The following is a 23,100-nucleotide window of genomic DNA, read 5'->3' on the forward strand; positions in this document are numbered from 1 at the left end:
CAGTGCTTTCCCAAGTGCATCAGTAGGGATCTGTATCAATAGGACAACAGCCAGACGGAACGCCTGCGTCACAGGTGCCAGCTTGACTCACGACACCACAGGTCTGCTCCCAAACACACTGATTCTGTAACTCAGTTGACTAATATGGAACATACACACTCACACACACACACACACATACATCCTCGTGGCTGGAGGAGCTCAAGGCCTTAAGCCGTCCTCTGCTATTTCCCAGGCTATAAATACGGAGCTAGACTGCAAGAGGCACACCAACTGGCACTCTTAAGAGACTCCAGCACATCAGGCTCAGACTCAGCCTACCATTCTATAGCCTCAACTACCATCCACTGCTAGAATCTTCCTCCAAGGATTCTGGAGGGCTACAGGCCCATCACATCTTCTCTCCTCACTTCCTGTACAACACAGGCTCCATGCTTGCCTATCCCTTGCATGGAACTCTCCTCTCAATGGATCTTGTGGCCTTGGAAAGCAAGAGAGAATGGCCCAAAGTCTTGGGGCCCCGCACCTACCTGCATGGCAGACCTGGACCAAGCCACTGGCTCCTGACTTCAGACTGGCTCTGGCAGCCACCTGAGGAGTGAACCAGCGACAGAAGACCTTTCTCTCTCCCCATCTCTCTGTACATCTGACTTTCCAATTAAGATAATCTTTAAAAACAAAATGCACCTTATGAAAAACTTACACATTCACTTTAAAATGTCTTTGTACCAAAACCTTTTTAAATTCCATGTTCCACCCAGTTTTTGCAGTACCCTGTATCATTTCTGCCTTACTTTCTCTTTCAACGTCTCAAATAGTATAAAAGACTTGAATGAACCAGTAGTTCTCTTACCATGTGGCTCATGTTCTATCCTCCTCCTCTCCACAGGTGCATAGCTAGGTCCTGGCAATCCGGGGGCACTTCAGCTCTTCCTCAGACTCCGGTCACTGTTGGTCACCAACGCTGACACTGATGTACTGACGCGTCATCTTTTCTCAGGTTCAAAAATGATTCTCAAATTACTTGAAGGATTTCCCTCAGGCCTTTGTTTTGTCGTTCAAGTTGAAGTTTCTGTTCCTGTTCTTTGCAGCCCTGCTGCTCGTCAGTCTCCATAGCTTTCCTCTTCATTGCAGCTGCTTCAGCTGTCTGGTCCACATGTGCTTGCACCTCATTCTGATTGGCTTCCCAGCGCCTCCCCTGCAGTCCATGCTGAGGATCTTCAAGGATGTGTGGAGATGCACAAAGGAAGACTCCTTTGGAGCTGTTATGATGTAGCAGGTCAATCTTGGAGTGTTGTTCTTTTAACTGCCCTGTTATTCCTGCATCATCTTTTTGGCTAGCCATTAGCAACCTAAACATTTGTTCTCGATTCTCATTCACGGTAAGTTCCAAGGAAGACTGATGTTCTTCCAGAGATGCACACAAATCTTTGTTCTTTTGTTGCAGTTCTCTGATGTGTCTGTTTCCTGCTGGATTCCCATCGCTAATGTGGAGCTGGCCGGTGTCTTGCAAGGTCATTCAGTTCTTGAATTTCTTCCTGATACTGTTTCATCAAGGGCCGTGGTTTGCTCAGTGAGTCACTCTGCTGCATCATCGTGATCTCTCAACCTTTCAACAAGGCTTGGGCCCGGCGGCGTGGCCTAGAGGCTAACGTCCTCGCCTTGAATGCCCCGGGATCCCATATGGGCGCCGGTTCTAATTCCGGCAGCTCCACTTCCCATCCAGCTCCCTGCTTGTGGTCTGGGAAAGCAGTCGAGGACGGCCCAATGCATTGGGACACTGCACCCACGTGGGAAACCCGGAAGAGGTTCCTGGTTCCCGGCATCGGATCGGCACAGCACCGGCCCGTTGCGGCTCACTTGGGGAGTGAATCATCGGACGGAAGATCTTCCTCTCTGTCTCTCCTTCTTTCTGTATATCTGACTGTAATAAAAATGAATAAATTAAAAAAAAAAAAACAAGGCTTTAGCATCAGCAAATGTCTTCTCAATTGTGCAACTCCTGTCTACAGGGAGACTCAGCTCTCGATTTCTCCTGGAGACCAGGATTCAAAGCCACCACCAACCCCGGAGCTACACCCTCCAGGGTCAAAGACCCTGCGCCTCTGGTCAGTCTCTTGACCCAGCAGAACCAGGCAGGGCCACCCAGGGAGCCTCTGCTCGATCACCTGCCTCCTTTCCTCAGGCCACCTCAGATCAGCAATCCCCAGCCTCCTCAATTTCTTTTGAATTTGAAACCCCTATTGTAATTACCTCTGGAAGAAGATTGTTTAGGGGACTGGAGGTGGCAGGTTCCCAGCTTACTCCAGGGAAGGAAACAGACAGGCCCCGACTTGTGAAAAGAAAACGCTCTTTCAAAAGAATCATTTTCGCAATGGGTTGTCCAGGGCTATTGGGATATTTGTACATGTTCTTCAAACTGCTAACGTTTCACTAAATACATGGCAGGGCTCACCTGCCCAAGCAGGTCCAAACTTCATGCCCTATTAATTTGAAAGGCAGAATGACACTGACAGAGAGGGGTGTTAGGAGCCAGAGACTCATGGGCCTTAGACTTGGCCTCCCTGACAGCCTGTTGCATTGCAAAAGCCTGCAAGCAGGGCTACAGCAAACAGGATATTAGGCCAAAACATCCTCTGTAGAGCAAGCAGAATAGAACCTCCACCCTTGTTCCTGTTCAAATAATTAGTTCCTCCCCTGCTTCAGTGAAGATAATTACTCCCAGGAAACCCCTCCCTTTCTCCCCCTCCCCTAGAGAAGAAGGTATATGTATGAGGAGTAAAAATAAAGAGAGAGGCACTCTTTTCCACCAAGTACAAATGTGCGTGTGTTTCTTGGGCCAGCAGCCTGGGGCTAGCAGCCTGGCATTCCCAGTCCACCCTCAGGGTTTGAGCCTCGTGTCCTGCAGGTCGGGACAGAGGGGAGTGAGGCGAGGAGAGAGAAAGAAAGAGAGAGAGAGAGAGAATATGATCTTTCCTCCTCTGCTTCACTTGAAAGTGCTGCAAGCACAGGGCTGGACCAGGAAGATCAGGAGCCTGGACCTCCAGCCAGGTACTGTGGCTTCTTTAGCTGCAAGATATGTAAATGCTATTCCCTAGTTGACCCTGTTCAGATACCATCTTGCATGCACCAGCCTGATGTCTGACATGTAATATCTGCTCACTCCATGATCGCTGAACAGATTAATGAAATGCACAGGCTTTAACGGGAGCTCTGTCATCCTCTGAACCCCATCGAGCATTTGTTCTGACCATTCACTATTAGTGTAGTTACCTTTTATTTCCTCTTCAGGGGAAAATCATGTCATGCGTGCATCGTTTTCACCGCGTGCGGGGATTGCCCTAGAAGGATCCACACACCTTGTGGTGTTGTCTGTGCTTGCCAAGATGGCGGCAGCAGTGAGGAGGGAAAGTACTGAGTGAAAACGAGAAGACCATTGTTAAGTGCTTAATGGGTACCCTGAGGCAACAGGCAAACAGAAATCCCTGGAGCTGGAGGCTCTGGGAGAGAGGCCTCAAGGCTTATGCTGGTGTGAAGGCAGAGGGAGGAGACCTCAGGTGGAGCGACAGGCTGTGGTGACTGATGATGGCCAGCTGAGAGGAGACCCAAGTGACCTCACAGCACAGACCATCAAGGGCCCCCACAATCCCAATGGCAGAACCCCAGCACTGTACACCAGAGGGCCCTGCAGGTGCCTGGCAGGAGTACTGCGTGTAGTGTGTATTAAAATGGACATTTTAAGGCGAACAGTTCAGTGGCACTAGCAATGTCACATGGCAAGCAAGTAACACTAATACCACTGTAACATTCCACACTTTCATTACCCCCTGCCCATGGAAATTCAGTCCCCGTTAACTAGTCACTCTCTCTGCTTTCTTACCTCCTCCTTTACCCCTTGGCAGCCCTTTGCCATTGCTAGGCACGTCATTCTGGACAAATAACCTAACATCTCTGTGCTGCAGTGTCCTCATTAATAAAACGGGGAGATAACTGTTTCTACTTGACATGATTGTTTTCACAATTACAGAAGACAATGTTTAGGGTTTGGTACAACTAAGGTTTCCAAAACATGCAGCTATTGCCCCGGTGACAGTGATGGTGAGGATGACGATTAAGAAGATGCTACCCGGCTAAAGTTCTCGCCTTGAAGGCCCCGGGATCCCATATGGGCGCCGGTTCTAATCCCGGCAGCTCCACTTCCCATCCAGCTCCCTGCTTGTGACCTGGGAAAGCAGTTGAGGATGGCCCAAGGCCTTGGGACACTGCACCCGCGTGGGAGACCTGGAAGAGGTTCCAGGTTCCCAGTATCGGATCGGCGCGCATCGGTCCGTTGCGGCTCACTTGGGGAGTGAATCATCGGATGGAAGATCTCCCTCTCTGTCTCTCCTCCTCTGTGTATATCTGGCTGTAATAAAATGAATAAATCTTTAAAAAAAAAAAAAAGAAGATGCTACCTTTGGCGCTTATGCTTCAGTGTGTGTGTGTGTGTGTGTGTGTGTGTGTGTATGCGTGTCTGTTTTAACAGAAGGGAGCTAGACAGAGAAACAGCTCAATCTACAGTTACAAAGTAGATGAGCTACTTGCTGGGAGAGAGAACAACAGGGACAGGAAGGGCAATGTGAACAGTATTTCTGTGGGGACGCCATGGAAGCTGGGATCGGGAAAGAGTTCCAGGCAGAGGCCACAGCAAGTGTGAACTCTTGAGTTGAGAAACAGGGCATGCAGTTCCACAGGCAGGAAAGGCCAGATCCTGCGGCTTTGGAAGCCCTGGGAAGGATCCTAAGTGTGGTGCAGTGCGACAGGGGTGATCACTCAGGAAGCACATGGAGAGCTCAATGTAGAAGGCTGACTGACCACTGTGTGGGAACAGGTCAATGCAGAAGCTGGAGCAGGGAGACCAGGCAGGCTGCTGAGGGCTGCAGTGGCTGGCATGATGTTTGGGAGTGGAACACGACTTGGTGATGGACTAGAGGTGGAAGGGCACACAGAGAGAGAAGATGGATGGAGGATGACTCCTAGTGTCCTGCCTTGGACTCCTGGTGGTGATATTTAGTGAACTGGAAAAGGGGGAACAAGCAGGCATGGGTGGACATGTTTAAGCTGTTCATTAGGCGTGCAAATGGGCATGGTGATGAGGCTGACAGATGCAGGGTTGCCTCACAGAAGAGAGGTTTGCGTTGATTTAAAGGTAGCTAAGGAAATGGGTGAGGTTCCCAAAGCAGAGAATACAGAAAGAGAGAACACAGAGCCTTGGAGACGTCTTGAACGTGAAACCTGGGAAGAAGCAGTCAGGGAGATAGGAGGAAGGCCAGGGAGTGCTCCTCTTGCCTGGAGTAGGAGGTGCCGTCCATGACAAAGTGAGGACAACATGGACGCCTCTGGCCTTTATGACCCGCCAGAGTGGTGGGGCTCACATCAACTAGTTCTTTACATTGGACTTGCCAATTGTCTAAAGGTCAATTCCTTGGCTCCTGGCAAGTTAATATTTTTAAAAGCCAAGCCCACATGGGAAAAAAATGAATAAGGCAAGGCAACAGACGTAAGCTAGAGACAGCGCAATGGAGACAGCTGCCTTACTCGCCTGCTTTCCCCTTTGTCCCCAGAGTGAGGAATAATCGTCATTGTGTGTGAACCAAGCTCCAGGTGCAGGATTGCAGCCTGATGAGCCCCTCTCAAAACTTTGTTTGGGAAACATGTGCAGTCAAGCTCCTGATGCAATGATGTCATCTTTGGAAAAGTGGGGTGATTGGCTTCCAGTAGTAGTACCAGCTACAACTCAACAGGGACTAGAAGGAGGGGCTTTGATAAGATTCCAATTACAGCACAAATGGCAATAAGGCCTGCAAGGGGGCGGGGTTAGGTTTGCACAGGCAGATGGGGACATTGTAGGTCTCTGCTGACCTCCCACCCATCAGCACAATCATTTCATAGAGAGCCACTGCCTGGGAGAATTGAAAGGGACCTTAAGGGGCCACAGGATCCAAATTTCCCATGGGACACAAGGAAGCAGAAACAGAGAGCTGGAGTTTTGCCCAGAGCTGCTACACTGTTTTGTGGTTAACATGGAAGTGGGACCCGCCCAGCAGCGTGGCCTGGTGGCTAAACTCCTTGCCTTGAATGCACCCCGGGATCCCATATGGACGCCGGTTCTAATCCCGGCAGTTCCACTTCCCCTTCCAGCTCCCTGCTGTGGCCTGGGGAGGCAGTCAGGGGCAGCCCAAAGTCTTGGGACCCTGCACCCATGTGGACACCCAGAAAGAAGTTCCTGGATCGTGGCTTTGGATTGGCATAGCACCGGCTGTTGCGGCCGCTTGGGGAGCGAATCATTGGACGGAGGGTCTTTCTGTCTCTCCTCCGACTTTCCAATAAAGATAAAATAAAAATCTTAAAAAAAAAAAATGGAAGTGGGAGTGTCAAGCCACAGGTGTAGGCCCACTCGTTCAACATAGATTCCTTCAGTGTCCAGCACAGGTATAGGCCTTAAGATACAAAGAGAAGTAGGAGACAGCATGTGATATAAATAAATAGCAAATGAGAATGTGTGGACTGCTGTGGTTTGCTTGTGGCTTCAGTGTGCCTTCCCAGGGTTCATGTGTTAGAAGCTCAAGTGTTGTGGGCTAAGGAGTTAGTTAGCATTCGCTAAGCTGAGCACTACAGGAAATGGGCTTGGGGCTGAAAGCACCTGGTCTAATGGAACTCAGCTGGATCCAATATTGTGCTAATTAGGATATGGGGGGAAAAAGAGTAAACAAGAACTAGGTGAAAGATTAAGAGAGGACGCAATAAAAGCAGGCCTCGAAAAGAGGCTGGAGAGAGACTTTCACCATCTGTGGTCTCCATGTAGGCGCCTCATCCCCAGATCCTTCGCCGTGTCCATGTTACTGGCCCAGCAGCCCAAAACACTCAAGGCACTGGTGCTGGGAGGTGATGTGGACATTTAAGAAGCAGGGCCTGGAGGAAGTCACTGGGCCACTGTGGGTGCTGCCATCCAACGGAGCTGATGTAGTTCTCACAGGGCTCTGCTTTGTTCCCAGGAGAGGGTTATGAGGGAGAGCCCTTCATGACCTTCTGGCTTCCTGCCTCTGGGGCTTCTGGGATAGTTTAGAAGCAAAACATGGTTGCAGCACCTGAAAGCTCAGCAATTACTGTATCTTCAAATGGAAAATCTGAGTGAACCAGCAGATGGAAAACCTTTCTCTGTCTCTCCTTCTCTGTATATCTGCCTTTACAATAAAAATAAAAATAAATCTTTAAAAAAGAAGAAGAAAAGCCAAACATCAGTGATGGTGAATAGGAAGTTGCTGCTTGGCCTCAAATACTAGAATGTTCCTTCACGACCTGCAGAGAAGCTCAAAAAAAAAAAAAAAATCTTCAAGACCTTCCTGAAACATAGAAGCTGGTAACTTTTAAGAATGTATTTAATTTAGGGCCCAACGCCATGGCCTAGCAGCTGAAGTCCTCACCTTGAACGCGCCGGGGTCCCATATGGGTGCCGGTTCTAATCCTGGCAGCTCCACTTCCCATCCAGCTCCCTGCTTGTGGCCTGGGAAAGCAGTTGAGGATGGCCCAAGGCCTTGGGACCCTGCACCCGCGTGGGAGACCTGGAAGAGGTTCCTGGTTCCCAGCATCGGATCGGTGCGCACCGGCCCGTTGCGGCTCACTTGGGGAGTGAATCATCAGATGGACGATCTTCCTCTCTGTCTCTCCTCCTCTCTGTGTATCTGACTTTGTAATAAAAATAAATCTAACAAAAAAAATGTATTTAATTTAGTTACACTATAATTTACAGGTCTGACTTATTTTCAGTTTATTTAAAAGGCAGAAAGAGACACAAGAGTGAGATATTTGATCTACTGAGTCACTCTGTTGGGACAAAAGACAATCTGGGTACGGGCGGATACTGTGGCATTGCAGGTAAAAGCTGCTGTCTGTGACTCATGCCATGCAGGAGTCAGTTCGAGAGCCGGCAGCGCTGCTCCCAATCCAGCTCCCTGCTAATAGCCTGAGAAAGCAGCAGAAGATGGCCCAAGAACTTGGGCCCCTGCCACCCTTGTGAGACTGGGTGGAGTTCCTGCCTTCAACCTGGCTTAGCCCTGGCATTGTGGCCACATGGGGGATGAATGAGAAGGTTAAAACAACTCTTTCTGCAGTTCTGCCTTTCAAATAAATAAATATTTAAATAATAAAAAGCAAGTTAACCAGGTAAATGACCTGCACTGTGTTGTGATATGTGTGTTTCTATGACAGCCAGGGAGGCCTTGGTGGCTCAGTTGGGTTGACTGATACATTTTGTGCTATGTCACTCTTTGGCTATCTGCCACTGTTGTGTCAGTCCTGGACGTAAGAAGGCCAACTCCTGTGCTGTTGGCGGTTGCTGTGGCTGCCAAGGTTGTTGTTGCTGCCACTGGCTCAATAGGCCACGTGTGGTCTACCTGCAGCTACATGGGACGTTCATCCAGTTTCCAGAACCTTGCACCTCCATGTCCCAGGTAGGCTGAGCTCAGATCCAAGCTGTGACGCAGTCAGCAGGATCTGGTAGTAAGTGTCCCCAATGTCCCTGCAGCAGACATGTGGCATCCAAACAGATCGTGCTGTCCCTTGGTCCATGGCGTTGGTCCTAGCACCCTGGACTTCCTCACCCCAGCACCTCAGAGGAGTAGAGACAGGTGATTGGGAGTCCCCAAGCCTTGAAAAAGGCTCTGCATGTCCTGTAGAACATGCTGTCAGAGGAACTTGGGGTCAGGGCTGGTTGGATAGGATGGATATTCCTTGTTGGCTGGTTCACTCCCCAGGTGGCCACAACAGCAGGAGCTGAGCTGATCCAAAGCCAGAAACCAGGAGCTCCTCCAGGTCTCCCACAGGAGTGCAGGGTCCACCACTTTCCCAGGTCACAAGCAGGAGCCAGACAGAAAATGGAACAGCTGATATGAACCGGCACCCACATGGGGATCCTGGTCCATGCAAAGCAAGGACTCTAGCCACTAGGCTAGTGCCTAGGACCCAAAACAACACTTTCATTTAAGAATAAAGAGAGAGAGAGACACAGAAAGAGACAGAAACATTGTTACCACATGCTCAGCCTAAATGTGCAGATTAAACTTGTAGCTCTTTGCCTGCATCCCACAGAAGAGTGCCTGCTGTTGAGACCCACCTACCAGACACCTCCAGTTCAGCTTCCTACCAATGCACCTGGATTCAGCAGGTGACACTTGAGGTACTTGCATGGCTATAACCCATGGGAGAGACTCCAATGGGGTTCCAGATTCCTGCCTGTGGCTTGACCCAGTCCTGCAGGGATCGGGGCAGTGACCAACACACATCAAGCCTCTGTCTCTGCCTGGCCCTGTCTCGCTCGCTCTGCCTTTCAAATAAATAAAGATTTTAAAACATTACCACTATAGGGCTCTGCGCGATAGCGTAGTGCTTAAAGTCCTCGCCTTGCATGTGCCGGGATCCCATATGGACGCCGGTTCTAATTCCAGCGGCTCTGCTTCCCATCCAGCTCCCTGACTGTGGCCTGGGAAAGCAGTCGAGGATGCCCCAAAGTCTTGGGATCCTGAACCCACGTGGGAGACCCGGAAGAGCTCCTGGCTCCTTCTTTGGATTGGCTCAGCTCCAGCTTTGCGGTCACTTGGGGAATGAGTCATCGGACAAAAGATCTTCCTCTGTGTCTCTCCTCTTCTCTGTATATCCGCATTTCCAATAAAAAAATAAATATTAAAAAAACATTACTGCTATAAACCAAAATACAACCATATCATATCATTCACCGATATGCACAGTAATAATATATCATCTAATTAACAAGCTTAAAATTCAACCTCTTTCTGGGCAAATTCAACAAAGATGATTTATTTAGCCCTCCAACACAGGCTTTTTAGTGGCTACATGACAATTCAGAATAAAGAGGTAAAAAGTAAAAATGTTAAGAAAAGGGTTTTCTTTTCAATACCAGTGTTCAAAATATTTACATGTAACAAACAGAGCGTTCCACAAAGTTAACCCTCAGGAACAAGTCCTTATTCAGCTCACTGAGAAGAAAGTGAGTTTTTTCTTTAATCAAACCAGCAACATTCTGGCTAGTCTACAATTATTTTTCTAAACAATTTGCTACTATACAGTGTACTACAATAGGCTGATGTACTGCTGTATGTTTAATAACACTGTAAGATATATGTTATTTCTAAAAATATGTTGAAATTCATACTATAAAAAAAGCAAACTTAACCAAAAAAAATAAAACCATGCAGCTCTTTTCCATGGTCACATAACAGGAACCTGAACAACACAGTTCAGTCACTATATGGGATTTTCTACCTGCAGACTAATAACAATAATAAAAGCAGATGAATGCATCCTCCACTCAGGACCACTGGGAGGTTTCCTACACTTGCTCACCTCACACAGCCCTCCTACACTGACACTGCCCACCCAGGAAACACAACATTGCTAGGGGCCAACATCATACAAGCAGTGAAAAGCAATCAAAGTTCCGTGAAACTCAGGCAGCTCCCAGAACAAGAGCAGCTGAGAACACTAACCAACTCAGTCAGACACCATTTATGACAACAGGAGCTGGTCATCAAGAACAACTGAACTGCCTACAGCCTAGTCCAGTTGTCACTGCCTGACAAGTTGTTGACAGCTTGACCTGGGAACAAGACCTGTTACCAATTCATTGTCGTGACATTCTACACTGTTTGCCTGTTGGGCCCCGGGCAGGTGTCCAGCACAGATCCATGGCCTCCCACAAACATGCTAACAGTAGACAGCACCGTGGTATCACTCAGCACACACGGGCTGTGTTCCTACAGAGAATCATTCCCTTTCTTTACATGCTGGGGAAGGAGCCATTTCCTAGAAATAGCCCTGGCCAGGGGGAAATCTAGAAACAGGTAGGCCAGAGAAAATGACATGAACCATTTTTAAAAACGTTGCTGAACTTCCTCCTGTTCCCACCCCCCCCTACAGTTTATATAGAGAGTCCACCAAGCAGTTTAGAAGTAGGAACTATACTATGGTGATAATGCAGGCAGAAATGGCAGGAAGGGGAAATGGGAAGGGAGGAACAAGAGGAGGAGAAAAGAGAGAAATGAACCGTTATAGTTACAGTAACGCATCTCAGAAAAAAAAAAATTTCGAAAAGAATTCCTAGGTGAAAGGAATGTGGGTTTTACAACCACTTTGCTTTCATGACATACATCATTCTTGTTGGGGAGGAGAGCGAATTCACATCATCCTCAGGACAGGGACAGTTAGACCTCAAAAAGAAATCCCTAAAGATTTCACCACCAATCCTAAAGCTGATTTCAACTGTTTAGGAAAGCTTGCTTGCCACACTTGCAACATCTAGCAGCCACAGATTCAACCTTGCAATCTGCCCAATAACAACCCTTAACAAGTGAATACTAACTAATCAACAACTCTTAACAAATGAATACTGTTGGAGGATAACCAAGGGAAGTGTCTTCCTAACCTGACTGCTGGCACTTACAGACCTTCTAAATCCACTTGGTTATTTTTTTTTCCTCCCTTGTGGAGCCAAGCCCACTTGCAGAGTGAAAACAGCCAGTCCCAGACTGCAAGCCCACTTGCAGAGTGAAAACAGCCAGACTCCCACTGTGAGGCAGTCCTCATCTCACCAGTAACTGAAAAGTTCTGAGAACCTTCAGCTGAAGACCAGGCAGCTGTCTCCACTGACAACCAGGCAGGTGACCACAGCGCAGCACACCCCCACAGATTCCAGCACTCCACAGGGCATGCAAGCTCACAAAGGTCCCATTTGGCCACCCACCCACAAGCCCATACTCCAGCCCGCAATGCCCAGAAACTAGGACCCTTCACAGCCGCTTCCAGGGGCCCCCCTCCCTCCACCGCACCAGCCCATTGGGGCTCCCCAAGCACCATTGGGACTCCCACGACAGGGCTCCACCACCACAAAAACTCATCAAGGCCGCCCCTCCAGCGCTCCCGGGCTCCTGAGGCTGGGACCAGGAGCTCAAGCTCCACATCTTCCTGCCTGTCTGCTGGTTGCAGGAGCACACAGGCCAGCATGTCCAGCCAGCTGGCCCGCCCCACACCTGACTCTGCACGGGGCCACACCCCGCCGGGCACGCCCCGCCCTGCGCCACTCTTTTTGGTCCTGGGCCAGCACACCCCCTCCCAGGTTCTGCCTGCTCCTGCTTCTCAGCTTAACTGACACTTGCTAGGAAGCATCAATGGAGTTTCTGCACCCTACCCTTCCTGCATCCCCACCTGCCAGTCACATTACTTGAAGGTGCAAAAAGTACACCCCACTCCTGCCTTCCATACCATTCACAACAACTGACAGTGAGGAAATGACTCCATAGGCTCCATGCACCTGGCCCCTCCTGCCTCCTGCTCTGTTACCTTAGGTTAGGTGACTTTGGGCACTGGGAACTCCCTGTCGACCTGCCTGCCTGAAGCGTTGTTTCTACTGCATGACTCTCAATCTGATGGGAGGATGAGAGCTTAAAAACCCCTGACATTGTGGGGCTCAGCACAGAGGCTCCCTGAGTGCAGCCGCAGCTGCTGTCACCAAGCTTGGGAAATAAAGTTGTCTCCTCACATCCTACACTTGGGTCATTGTGAACTCTCTCACGCCTGCAGCAAGCAGCATGCTAGGCTAAGACCTCAGTGCTACCATCCCACATGGGTGCCATTCGAGTCCTGGCTCCTCCAATTCCCCTCCAGCGCCCTGTTCACACCTCAGGGAGAACAGCTCCTGGTTCCTGGCTTTGACCCGACCCAGCCACGGATATTGTGGTCAGGTGCAGAGTAAAACAGCAGACGGAAGAACTTTCCCCATCTCCTTCTCCCCCTCTCTAAACCTGTTAGTTCTTTTCGTCCTTAGCTGTTTTTGGCATGAGCCCTTTTTAGTTTGCCACCACAAGTTAAAACACCAGACACAGTAGGCTGTGTGGGAGGTTTTATTCCAGCAGGCAACAGGGCCACAAGGACACAAGCAGAGGCAGAAACAAGGAGCACAGACAGAAACCTATTTTTAGGACTAGAGGGTGGGTATTAGGAGCACGGGGCTATGAGGGATCGGCACACAGGGCAAGGGCGGGACACAAGGGATGGGTGAATAGGACTGTCAGGGTCACAGGGAATGGGAGATGCTGCGGTACGTGAAGACTATGGGGAGGGGACACAAGGGATTGGTGCATAGGGCCATCAGGTACACTGCCAGGACGTTACAGCGGATGGGTGGGAAGAGGGTTAAGAGCTCACAGCACAACGATCAGAATGATCCGCAGACAACCAAATTTCAATCTACAAAGTGTTTAGTGTGCACACATGAACCATGGGAGGAAGGAAGAGACCCCAGGCAAGCAGGTATTCCAAATGGCACCGGGTCCAAAAGGGCAGGGTCTTGTCCATCTTTGGGGCCAACATTCCAGTCACTCCTCACATACTGTCTATCTTTCAAAATGGTAAAATAAGTCTTAAGGAACACAACACAACTACTTACCAAATCTCCTTTAGAAAACACTCAGCAGTGTCATTTTCACTTCTACAGCGCATTTACAATTGCTTTCTTTTGAATCGAGTGAAACTTTCTGCTAACTTCCCCATACGTCTTGGACTTTTACACAGTCTGTCCATCAGTGAAGCTGCTGTAAACGGTTGAATCACTATGGCTCACTGTCTTCTGCCACTCACCATCACTACCTACTCACTCTGACTGGGATGCCACACACACCTAACAGGGCCTACTCACTGAGAATACATCCCTTCGCTTTCCAATAGTCATCAAAACTGCTACATGGCTCTGCTTGAGAGAAGTAACTGCTGTCATGTTACCTGACTCAATACTCAAGAAGGAAGCATTACACAAACACAATTTGAAATTCCACTGCATCAATTCTAAAAACTCCACTGTTTCAAAACACGGTAGGCAGAAAGAAGGATGGACAAGTCCACAACCTGATAATCAAACTTCAGTTAACAAAATACGAAAACAAAAGCAAGTTGTTACATTTGAATGATAAAATTTCTCAAACTGTAGACAAAATGCATTTTAAATTTCCCTGTGGGTTATTTCCCATGAAAATCACTGTTCAAATTGAATTAAAATCCTGATTGGTTACTAATCAGAGAACTTTCAAAGGGAAACTTAGCTGCAAAATAAAACCATGCGGCTCTTTTCCATGGTCACATGACAGGAAAATGAACAACACAGTCAATTCACTCTATGGAATTGTCTACTTGCAGATTAGTAATAATAATGTAAACAAACAAACAAAAAAAAAAAACAGAGAGTAAAACAAACATCCTCTTCCTAGGACCATGGGACGCCTTCATACACTTGCTCACCTCACACAGCCCTCCTGCACTGACAGCACCCACCCAGGAAACACAACATTTCCAGGGATCAAGAGAATACAAACGACTCCAAATATCATGATCATAACTACACACAGTACAGGATGCTTAACATTCTTTTCTGAAACTTCACCAACAAACTGCTGATAAATGTCCATGCTTACACTGCCACTAAAACCTGTCCTCTTTCTAGGAACTGCAAAGACCTCAGAGCCCTACCCAAAGAGCTCTCAGGATGTCTGGAAGTTTCACAATGCTCACACTTTCCACCTTGTCCTCTCCCTTATGGCATTAGCTAAGCTGGTTCCCACAACTTGCCTCCGTGAATACCTGGCATGCAGAAAGCTCAGCTTGTGAAAGGGAACAGTCCTTACACCAATAACACTTACTGGGGTTTGACAGTGCAAAGTCAAGCAAAGTGACCTGAAACTCAGACAGCTGAGAATACTAACAAACTCGATTATACTCCATTTATGACAATAGGAACTGATCGTTGAGAACAACTGAACTGGCTACAGCCTAGTCCATTTGTCACTGCCTGACAAGCTGCTGGCAACTGGACCTGGTAACAAGACCTGTGGCCTTCTGAAACCAATTCATTGTCATGACATTCTACACTGTTTGCCTGTTGGGCCCCGTGCAGGTGTCCAGCACAAATCCATGGCCTCCCACAAAAATACTAATCCTAGACTGCACCGTGGTATCACTCAGGACAAACAGCTATGTTCTTGTGCTTCGTAGCTGGTTCTTATTCAGAATCATTTCCCTTTTTCTGCATGCTACAGAAGGAGCCTTTTCCTAGAAATAGCCCTGGCTGTGCTAAATCACAGGTCTGAAGTGCTGTGCATTGCACCCCCCCAAGAGGAGCAGCCTCCACAAAGCTGAGCCACCACCACCAATTTCTGCTGATGCACAAGAGACATCCAGCAAGCCTCCTCCCACAAAGCACCCGCACAAAACCCTGCTGGGAGCTACAGCAGCTGCAGGTGAACCCACTCGCTGTATGGCATCAAGTCCAGATTTTGATCATGAACTGCTCAATGTTGTGCAACAATAGTTGGGCCAGCAGAAATTAAGTTAAACAGTCTAGAAAAGGTTGCCGAACTTCCTCCTGCTTTCCCTCCTATAGAATGTGATAGAGTCCCTACAGACTGTAGTTAGAAACCCTGAATCTAAACCAAACCATAATCCCATATTCTTGCAGTAATACCAGGGGAAATGGCAGGAGGGGGAAATGGGAATGGTGTAAGGTGAAGGAGAAAGAATGAACCCCTATAGCTACCAAAAATGTATCTCATAAAAAAATTTAAAGAATTAGTAGATGAAGGCAACGTGGGTTTTGCAGACTCTCTGTTATTGTGACAGAGATCATCTTGTCTGGGGGATATCAAATTTACCTCATTATCAAGCCAGGAAGAGGTAGCCCTCAAAACAAAGCAATGAGGTACTTCGCACCATGTTCAATAAACACAAGATGTTCCAAATTCAGCAGTCACAATGCATCTTCTATTTGGCATTTCAAAACAAAATCCCTAAGGATTTCAGAGAAAACACACTGCCAATTCTAAAGCTGACTTGCAACTGTTTAGTAAAACGCGCTGCACTTGCAATATCTAGCACCCACAGGTTTGACTTTTCAACTGTCTCTGAACAAATGAATACTAACAATCAGGACAACCATGTGTCAGCACACAGGATAAGGGATTCACTAAGGTGACCACAGAGCAGCTGGCCCTTACACACCTCCTGAATCCCCTCTGCTATTCTTTCATGCTTGTACAGCCTACCGCATCAGGCACAGTGAAAACACACGGTCTCATGAGCAACCCGTTACTCCCATTGTACTGCAGTCCTCACCTCACCGCCAACTGAAAAGTTACGAAAGCAGCACACAAAGAACTGATAGCCAGCAGCTGAGGACCAGGCAGGTGGCCACAGCACAGTGCCACCCAGGCAAGTGACCCAAACAAGCACCAGGGTACAAGCACCAGGGTACAAGCACCAGGCACGCCCCTGCTGGGCCACTTAGCGTGAGCAGTTACTATATCAGCCATTGTAGTCCTACAATAACAAAGTCAACACTGTCTAGTCCTCAGCCATGTCAGGTGCTATTTTGAGAAATACTTACTGATGATAGGACCTCTAGAACCAATGAATAATGCGTCCCTCCTTCATTCTGTCTCATTTTGTAAGCCAGTGCGGGTTTTTTTTTTTTCCATGATTTATTTTTATTGGAAAGGGATATTTACAGAGAGAAGAGACAGAAAGATCTTTCATTCACGGGTTTACTCCCCAAGTCGCAACAACAGCAGGACCCACCAGCAGCCAGGAACTTCTTCCCCACGAATGTGCAGGGTCCCAAACTTTGGGCCATCCTCTTCTGTTCTCCCAGGCCACAAGCAGGGAGCTGGATAGGAAGTGCAACAACCAGGACACAAACCAGTGCCCATATGGGATCCTGGTACATGTGAGGTGAGGACTGAGCCACTGAGCCGCCACTGGGCCCTTTTCCTATTCTCTCATTGCTCTTTGAAACAGTCAAAGTTGAGAAAGACGCAGACATTCATAATTCCCAGAAGACAAAGGCTGACTGGACAGCATTTCCAGCTCAACCTTTAGCTCCATGAAGCAACCTCGATTTTCCACCTAACATTGTCTGCTTGAACAGTAGTGGGCCCAAAAGCTCCAGCACCCTTCTCAGGAGCTTCAGCCAGGCTTTCCTGTCTTATGATCCTCTGTTTAAGACTTTCTTATGCAGCTAACACAAACAGGAACAAAATCTAGCTAAATTGACACATGTTTTATTACATGTTTCCTGAACATATGCAGACTTTAATTGCTATTACTACTACTGATACTATTTCTGAAGAGCAGAGATAGATTTTCCAACTGCTGGTTCACTCTCCCAAAGCCCTCAACTGCCACAGCTGAGCCAGGCCAGGCACCAGGAGCTCCAGCCAGGTCTTCCACTTGGGTGCTAGGGACCCAGATACTTTAGTCACCTTGTGCTGGTTCCCTTCCCAAATGGCTACAAAAGTCAGAGCTGGGACAGACTGATGCCAGGAGCTTCCTGTGGGTCACCCATGTGGGTGCAGGAGCCTGAGCACTTGGACCATCTTCTGCTGTTTTTCCAGGCACATTTAGCAGAGAGCTGCATGGGAAACACAACAACCAGGACTTGGAATTGCTGCCCATACGGGATGTGGGTGTCAGATGACTCTGACACGGCACAAAAGGTCAAAGATGCTAACCTGACAACCACAAATTTTGAAGAGGAATTCACTCAGGTCCTGGGAACTCTTGGCCAATTTTCTTCAAACAAAGATCTGCTAAGACACCTCCAAGTGTTCCTAGAGGCCTCCAGTAGGAAAGCATGCCTGTAAGAGTCTCCACAGCTGACAGAACATGTTACCTTAAGCCAACCTTCAAAATGCCTCCAAGAAGTGAGAGAAAAGCTACAAACACCACTGGTAGCCAAAGAAGCCACAGTCAGGCTCCTCCAGGAAGAAATACACAGAATGGCTTCTTCAAAGGCTCACCCCACCGCACTGGAGACAGAACACCAGCAAAGGTCTTCAGAAATTAAGCATCTTGGCGTCGTATGACAGCCTAGCAACTAACTCCTCGCCTTGCCTCTGCCAGGATCCCACAGAGCAACCGGTTTGTGTCCAGGCTCTTCAACTTACAGTCTAGCTCCCTACTTGTTACCTGGCAAAGCAGTAGAAAATGGCCCAAAGCCTTGGGACCCTGTACCCACCTGGGAGTCTCAGAAGAAGCTCCAGGCTCCTGGCTTGGCATCAGATCAGCTCTGGACATTGTGGTCACCTGGGGTGTGAGCCAGTAGATCTTCCTCTTTGTCTTTCCTTCTCCCTGTAAATATGCATATCTGAATTTCAAAAAAAAACCCAAAAAACCCTACCTTTTAACAGTGAAATAAGGTAGTACAGAGTATAAAAGCCCACAGACTACTTCCTTATTCTTGGTTTGTATCAGATATATGACCTTCGGCAAACCAATAGAGTGGTTTGTTTTACTCCATGGAACTTCAATTCTTCCTCCCTCCAGTATTTACCTAGGATCAATGTACTATGCTGAGAAAACACAGCCACATAAGAAAGCATCCCTAAGCTAAAACAAAAAAACAATTCAAGGGCCTAGCAAGAAAGCCTAGTGACTTAATCCTTGCCTGGCCTCCACCGGGATCCCAAATGGACTCCGGTTTGTATCCTGGCTGCTCTGCTTCCCTGTCAGCTCCCTGCTTGTGGCTTGAGAAAGCAGCAGTGGATGGCCCAAAGCCTTGGGACTCGGTACTCCTGTGGGAAACCCAAACAAAATGCTTGGCTCCTGGCACCAACTGGCTCAGATGCAGCCATTGCGGACACTTGGGGAGTGAATCAGTGCACACAAGATCTTTCTGTCTCTCGTTCTCTCCAGAAAGCTGCCTTTCAATAAGATCAGTAAATCTTTAAAATCAATTGAAAGCATGCAAAATAAAGATTAAAGAGCCAAGGAGGCACATGTCTAGCAAATATCATGCTCAAGACAGTTCTCCTCCTCAGCTGTAGTTTACACTGTATTAATAATCACAGGACTCGCCTGAGTGTAGAGGGGATGATGTCTACTGGCTCACTGAAATCAAGGCAGAGGTGGAAGGTACTGGTACCTGCACAGGCACCTTACACACATCATCATATCCAAGGTAACTGACACCTCTCACCTTGGCTCTAACATGTCACACATCCATCCCTCTGCTAGCAAGGGGCATTTTCTAAAACCCTAGATTCCTGAATTCATCCATCCAGCTACCGAAAAGCAGAAAGTTTCGAGGAATAACTTTGGTTTCTTTTTTTAAGGTTTATTTTTAGTGGAAAAACAGATATACACAGAGGAGAGACAGAGAGGAAGATCTTCCCGCCACTGGATCCCTCCCCAAGTGGCTGCAATGGCCGGAGCTGAGCTGATCCAAAAACAGCAGCCAGGAGCTTCTTCTGGGTCACCTACATAGGTGCAGGTCCCAAACTCTGGGCCATCCTCCACTGTTTTCACAGGCCACAAGTAGGGAGCTGCAGGGGAAGCAAGGCTACTGGAACACAAATCGGCACCCATATGGGATCCTGGTGTGTGCAAGGCGAGGAATTTAGCCACTAGGCTAATGCACCAAGCCTGAATAATTTCTACTAGTAAGCAACAATACGTCTTCTCCCCTTCCAGTGTCCGTAACTCGAAGCTTTACAGATCACAAAAATTTCTCCAGCACCCTGACTGTGGATTTCCAGCCTCTAGAGCTGTGAGAAAATAAGTTCTGTTGTGAAAAAAGACACAGAGAAAAATTTAAAAGCAGAATTGAATACAAAGTTCCAACTCAGCCCTAGTTTGATCCAACACAATGCTAATAAGATTTAAGAGATCAGTCCCACATCCTAATTTATATATCATGAGGTATTGAGTAGTAATACAGCAAACGGCAGCTTACAAAAATTTGCTGTGGACAAAAATGAGGACATCAACATTCACTGAAAAAACTTAATAATAAAGTGTGGCAGGCCCAGGACAATGGCTCAATGGCTAAATGCTCACCTTGCTAGTGCCAGGATCCCATATGGTCATTGGCTGTGATCCTGGATGTTGCGCTACCCACTCTGCTCCCTGCTATGATCTGGGAAAGCAGTAGAGGAAGGCCCAAAGCCTTAGGATCCTGCACCCTTGTGGGAGACCAGGAAGAGGTTCCTGGCTCCTGGCTTCAGATTAGCTCAGTTCAAATTGCTCTTGCCAACTGGGGTATGAATCAATGGATGAAATTTTTTTTCATGTCTCTCCTCTCTGTAGACAGGACCTGTCTTTCTAATAAAAATAAATAAATCATTCTGAAAAGGAAGGAAGGGAGAGAGGGAGGAAGTGAGGAAGAAAAGAAAGAAGAGGAAAGAAAGAAAGAAAGAGAGAAAGAAAGAAAGACAGACAGACAGACAGACAGGCAATATTTGAGTTTTCGAAATCTCACAACAAACTGAGTGCATCTCTCTGGCAGTAAAACCTGTATTATGTGTGTGTGTGTGCGCGCGCGTGTGTCGGTATTAGGTATATATATTTGGTGTGACAGTTCACTGCCAACACCAACAAACCCAATTTCAGGTTCAGCAGAGTAGAATGGGAGGAAAGAAGCAGGCTCAAGCAGAGGTCCACAGACATGCCCTCTTCCCACTGGAGTCACAGTAGTCTCTTCAGCACACAAGTTTCCCTAATTGTTTTTTCCTATTTGATTGATGCACAACATTCTGACATGGCTGTGTCCAATGTCTCTTTCAGAAGGGAAGGTCAGAGAAGGAAAAAAAAAAAAGAGGCAGAAAGAGAAGAGGGGACTAGAGATTGGAGTGGGGAAGAAGAGGGAGAAAGATTGGGAGAGGGGAAGGGAGTCGTTGTTGATGCTGTGTTGGGGCTTTCAATTGATCGGGATGATACTCTGCCAGCTCTGCCTTCAGACCAGACATGGTCTCCCCAAGAAACCGTTGAACTTATCTGGACAATAAGATGCTGGACTCTATGCTTCGTATACACTTGCAATGACAGAATCTTGACTGATTTTGAACTGTAATACAGCAACAAGGTGGAGGAACCCACCATGGGGGGAGGGCACGGGGAGGGCTTGGGGGAAATCCCAGAGCCTATGAAACTCTGTCACATAATGCAATGTAATTAATTAAAAAAAAAAAAAAAGAATTCCTGGATGAAAGGAATGTGGGTTTTACAACCACTTCACTTTCATGACATACATCATTCTTGTCTGGGGAGGACAGAGAATATACATCATTATCAGGACAGGACCAGTCAAACCTCAAAAAGAAATCCCTAAAGATTTACTGCAAGACGCACCAACGATCCTAAAGTTGAGTTCAACTATTATAAAAGCTTGCTCACCGCACTTGCAATATCTAGCAGTCCCAGGTTCGACCTTGCAATCTGCCCAATAACAACTCTTAACAAACGAATACTGTCTGAGAATAACCGAGGTAGGCGACTCCCTAACTCAACTGAGGGCCCTTAGAAACCTTCTGAATGCCCTTTGCTATTTGTTTTTTCACACTTGTGAGCCAAGCCCACTAGGCAGAGTGAAAACAACTGGTCCCAGGAGCAACCCATGACTCCCACTGTGAGCCAGTCCTCATCTCACCACTAACTGAAGTTATTAACGGCGCCCGAAAAGTTCTGAGAACCTTCAGCTGAAGACCAGGCAGGTGTCCACAGCGCGGCGCGCCCCCACTGACCCCAGCACCCGACCAGCCACGAAAGCGCACAAACGGCCACGCTCCGCCACTTTCCACACCTTCCTTCCACGTTGCCGCAGCCCGCCCACCCACAACCTCACAACCCCGGTCCGCAATGTCCCGGAGCCACGACCCTGCAGGACCACCATCTTCACAGCCGCTTCCAGAAGCCCACCTCCCTCCACCGCGGGCGCCCAGGGGGCTCCCCGAGCACCAGCCCGGGACTCCCGCGCCACGGCTCCACCGCCACAAAAACTCACCGAGGCCGCTCCTCCAGCGCTCCCGGGACTCCTGAGGCCGGGACCACGAGCGCGGGCTCCACGTCTGCCCGCCCGTCCGCCGGCTGCAGGAGCACACAGGCCAGCATGTCCAGCCAGCTGGCCGCCCCACACCTGAGCGCGGGGCCACACCCCGCCGGGCACGCCCCGCCCTCGCGCCGTTCCTATTGGTCCTGGGCCATCCAGGCCCGCCCTTTGCTCGCTTCTATTGGCCCTTGGCCAGAACTCGCACCCTCGCGCCTCTCCTAATGGTCCGTGTCAACCAGGCCCGGCCTCCCGCCGCTCTTACTGGCCCTGGGCAGGCTTGCCCGCCCCGGAGCGCTCGTATTGGTCCTGCGTTAGCCATGCCCATCCCAGGTTCTGCCTGCAGGTACCCTTTTTTTTTTTTTTTTTTGGCTTATGCTCAAGGAACTTTCTGATTTTTTTTTTTTTTTACGAATAGAAACATAGAAATTGACAATGCCATGAAGTTAAACGGCATGTTACTAGTCTCCATTACACAGGTGCTATACATCCTCTTAAATGAAAAGCCACAAAGCAAAATCAACATCAGGAAGAAAAAAAAAATTAACAACACCATAAAGTTTAATAACATGCTATTAAATGACCCTCTCTATCCCCCAGATGCACGCCCAGGGGCCCAGCTCTTCTGGCGACAGTCACCAGGAGACAGTGTGTCAGCACCTACCTGCAGGTCCAAAATGACAGCTGCAGGTATGGAAATGTCCTCCCAGGGGACAACAGGGACAATGCACGCATGGGACACAGCCACCCCTCAGATGGGGGCCTGGGTCACAAGTCCCCAGAAACACACCCATCTCCTACAGGGCATGCTCCTGTGGCCACCTGGTCGATCCCAGGAGTTTAAAAAACAAGCATAGGTTTGATGGTTCCCCAAAGGGGAACAGGGGTCAAGGACCATAGGAACGAATGATTTCCTCAGGTTCAGTAAGCAGCCTTACACTATGGTCAATGTCCCCAATGGGGTCCCCTAGTGTTGGCAACAAGGGTAGGGCTTGGGGTTGCGGACTCACAGCCCTGTCAAAGTCCTGAATCAGGTTTGCTAGTGTGGTGGCAGTGATAAAGGGTCTGCTGGTTGACCCCTTTGCACTCTAATGGTACTCCACCCCAGCTACATTCAGGAGCAAGCTGACACCCACCCACCCCTGCAGGTGCCTGCCTGCTTACTTGCAGGCCTCCAGGCCCAACCTCCG

The 23,100-nt window shown here is 48.5% G+C and overlaps 1 pseudogene; it reads right to left on the reverse strand.

Annotated features, from left to right (window-relative positions):
- Positions 1 to 923: 923 nt before the first annotated feature.
- Positions 924 to 21,975, reverse strand: LOC131482768 (FGFR1 oncogene partner 2 homolog; annotated as a pseudogene).
- Positions 21,976 to 23,100: the final 1,125 nt, after the last annotated feature.

The sequence above is a fragment of the Ochotona princeps genome, chromosome 20 (genome assembly GCF_030435755.1).
Source record: "Ochotona princeps isolate mOchPri1 chromosome 20, mOchPri1.hap1, whole genome shotgun sequence".
Taxonomy (NCBI): domain Eukaryota; kingdom Metazoa; phylum Chordata; class Mammalia; order Lagomorpha; family Ochotonidae; genus Ochotona; species Ochotona princeps.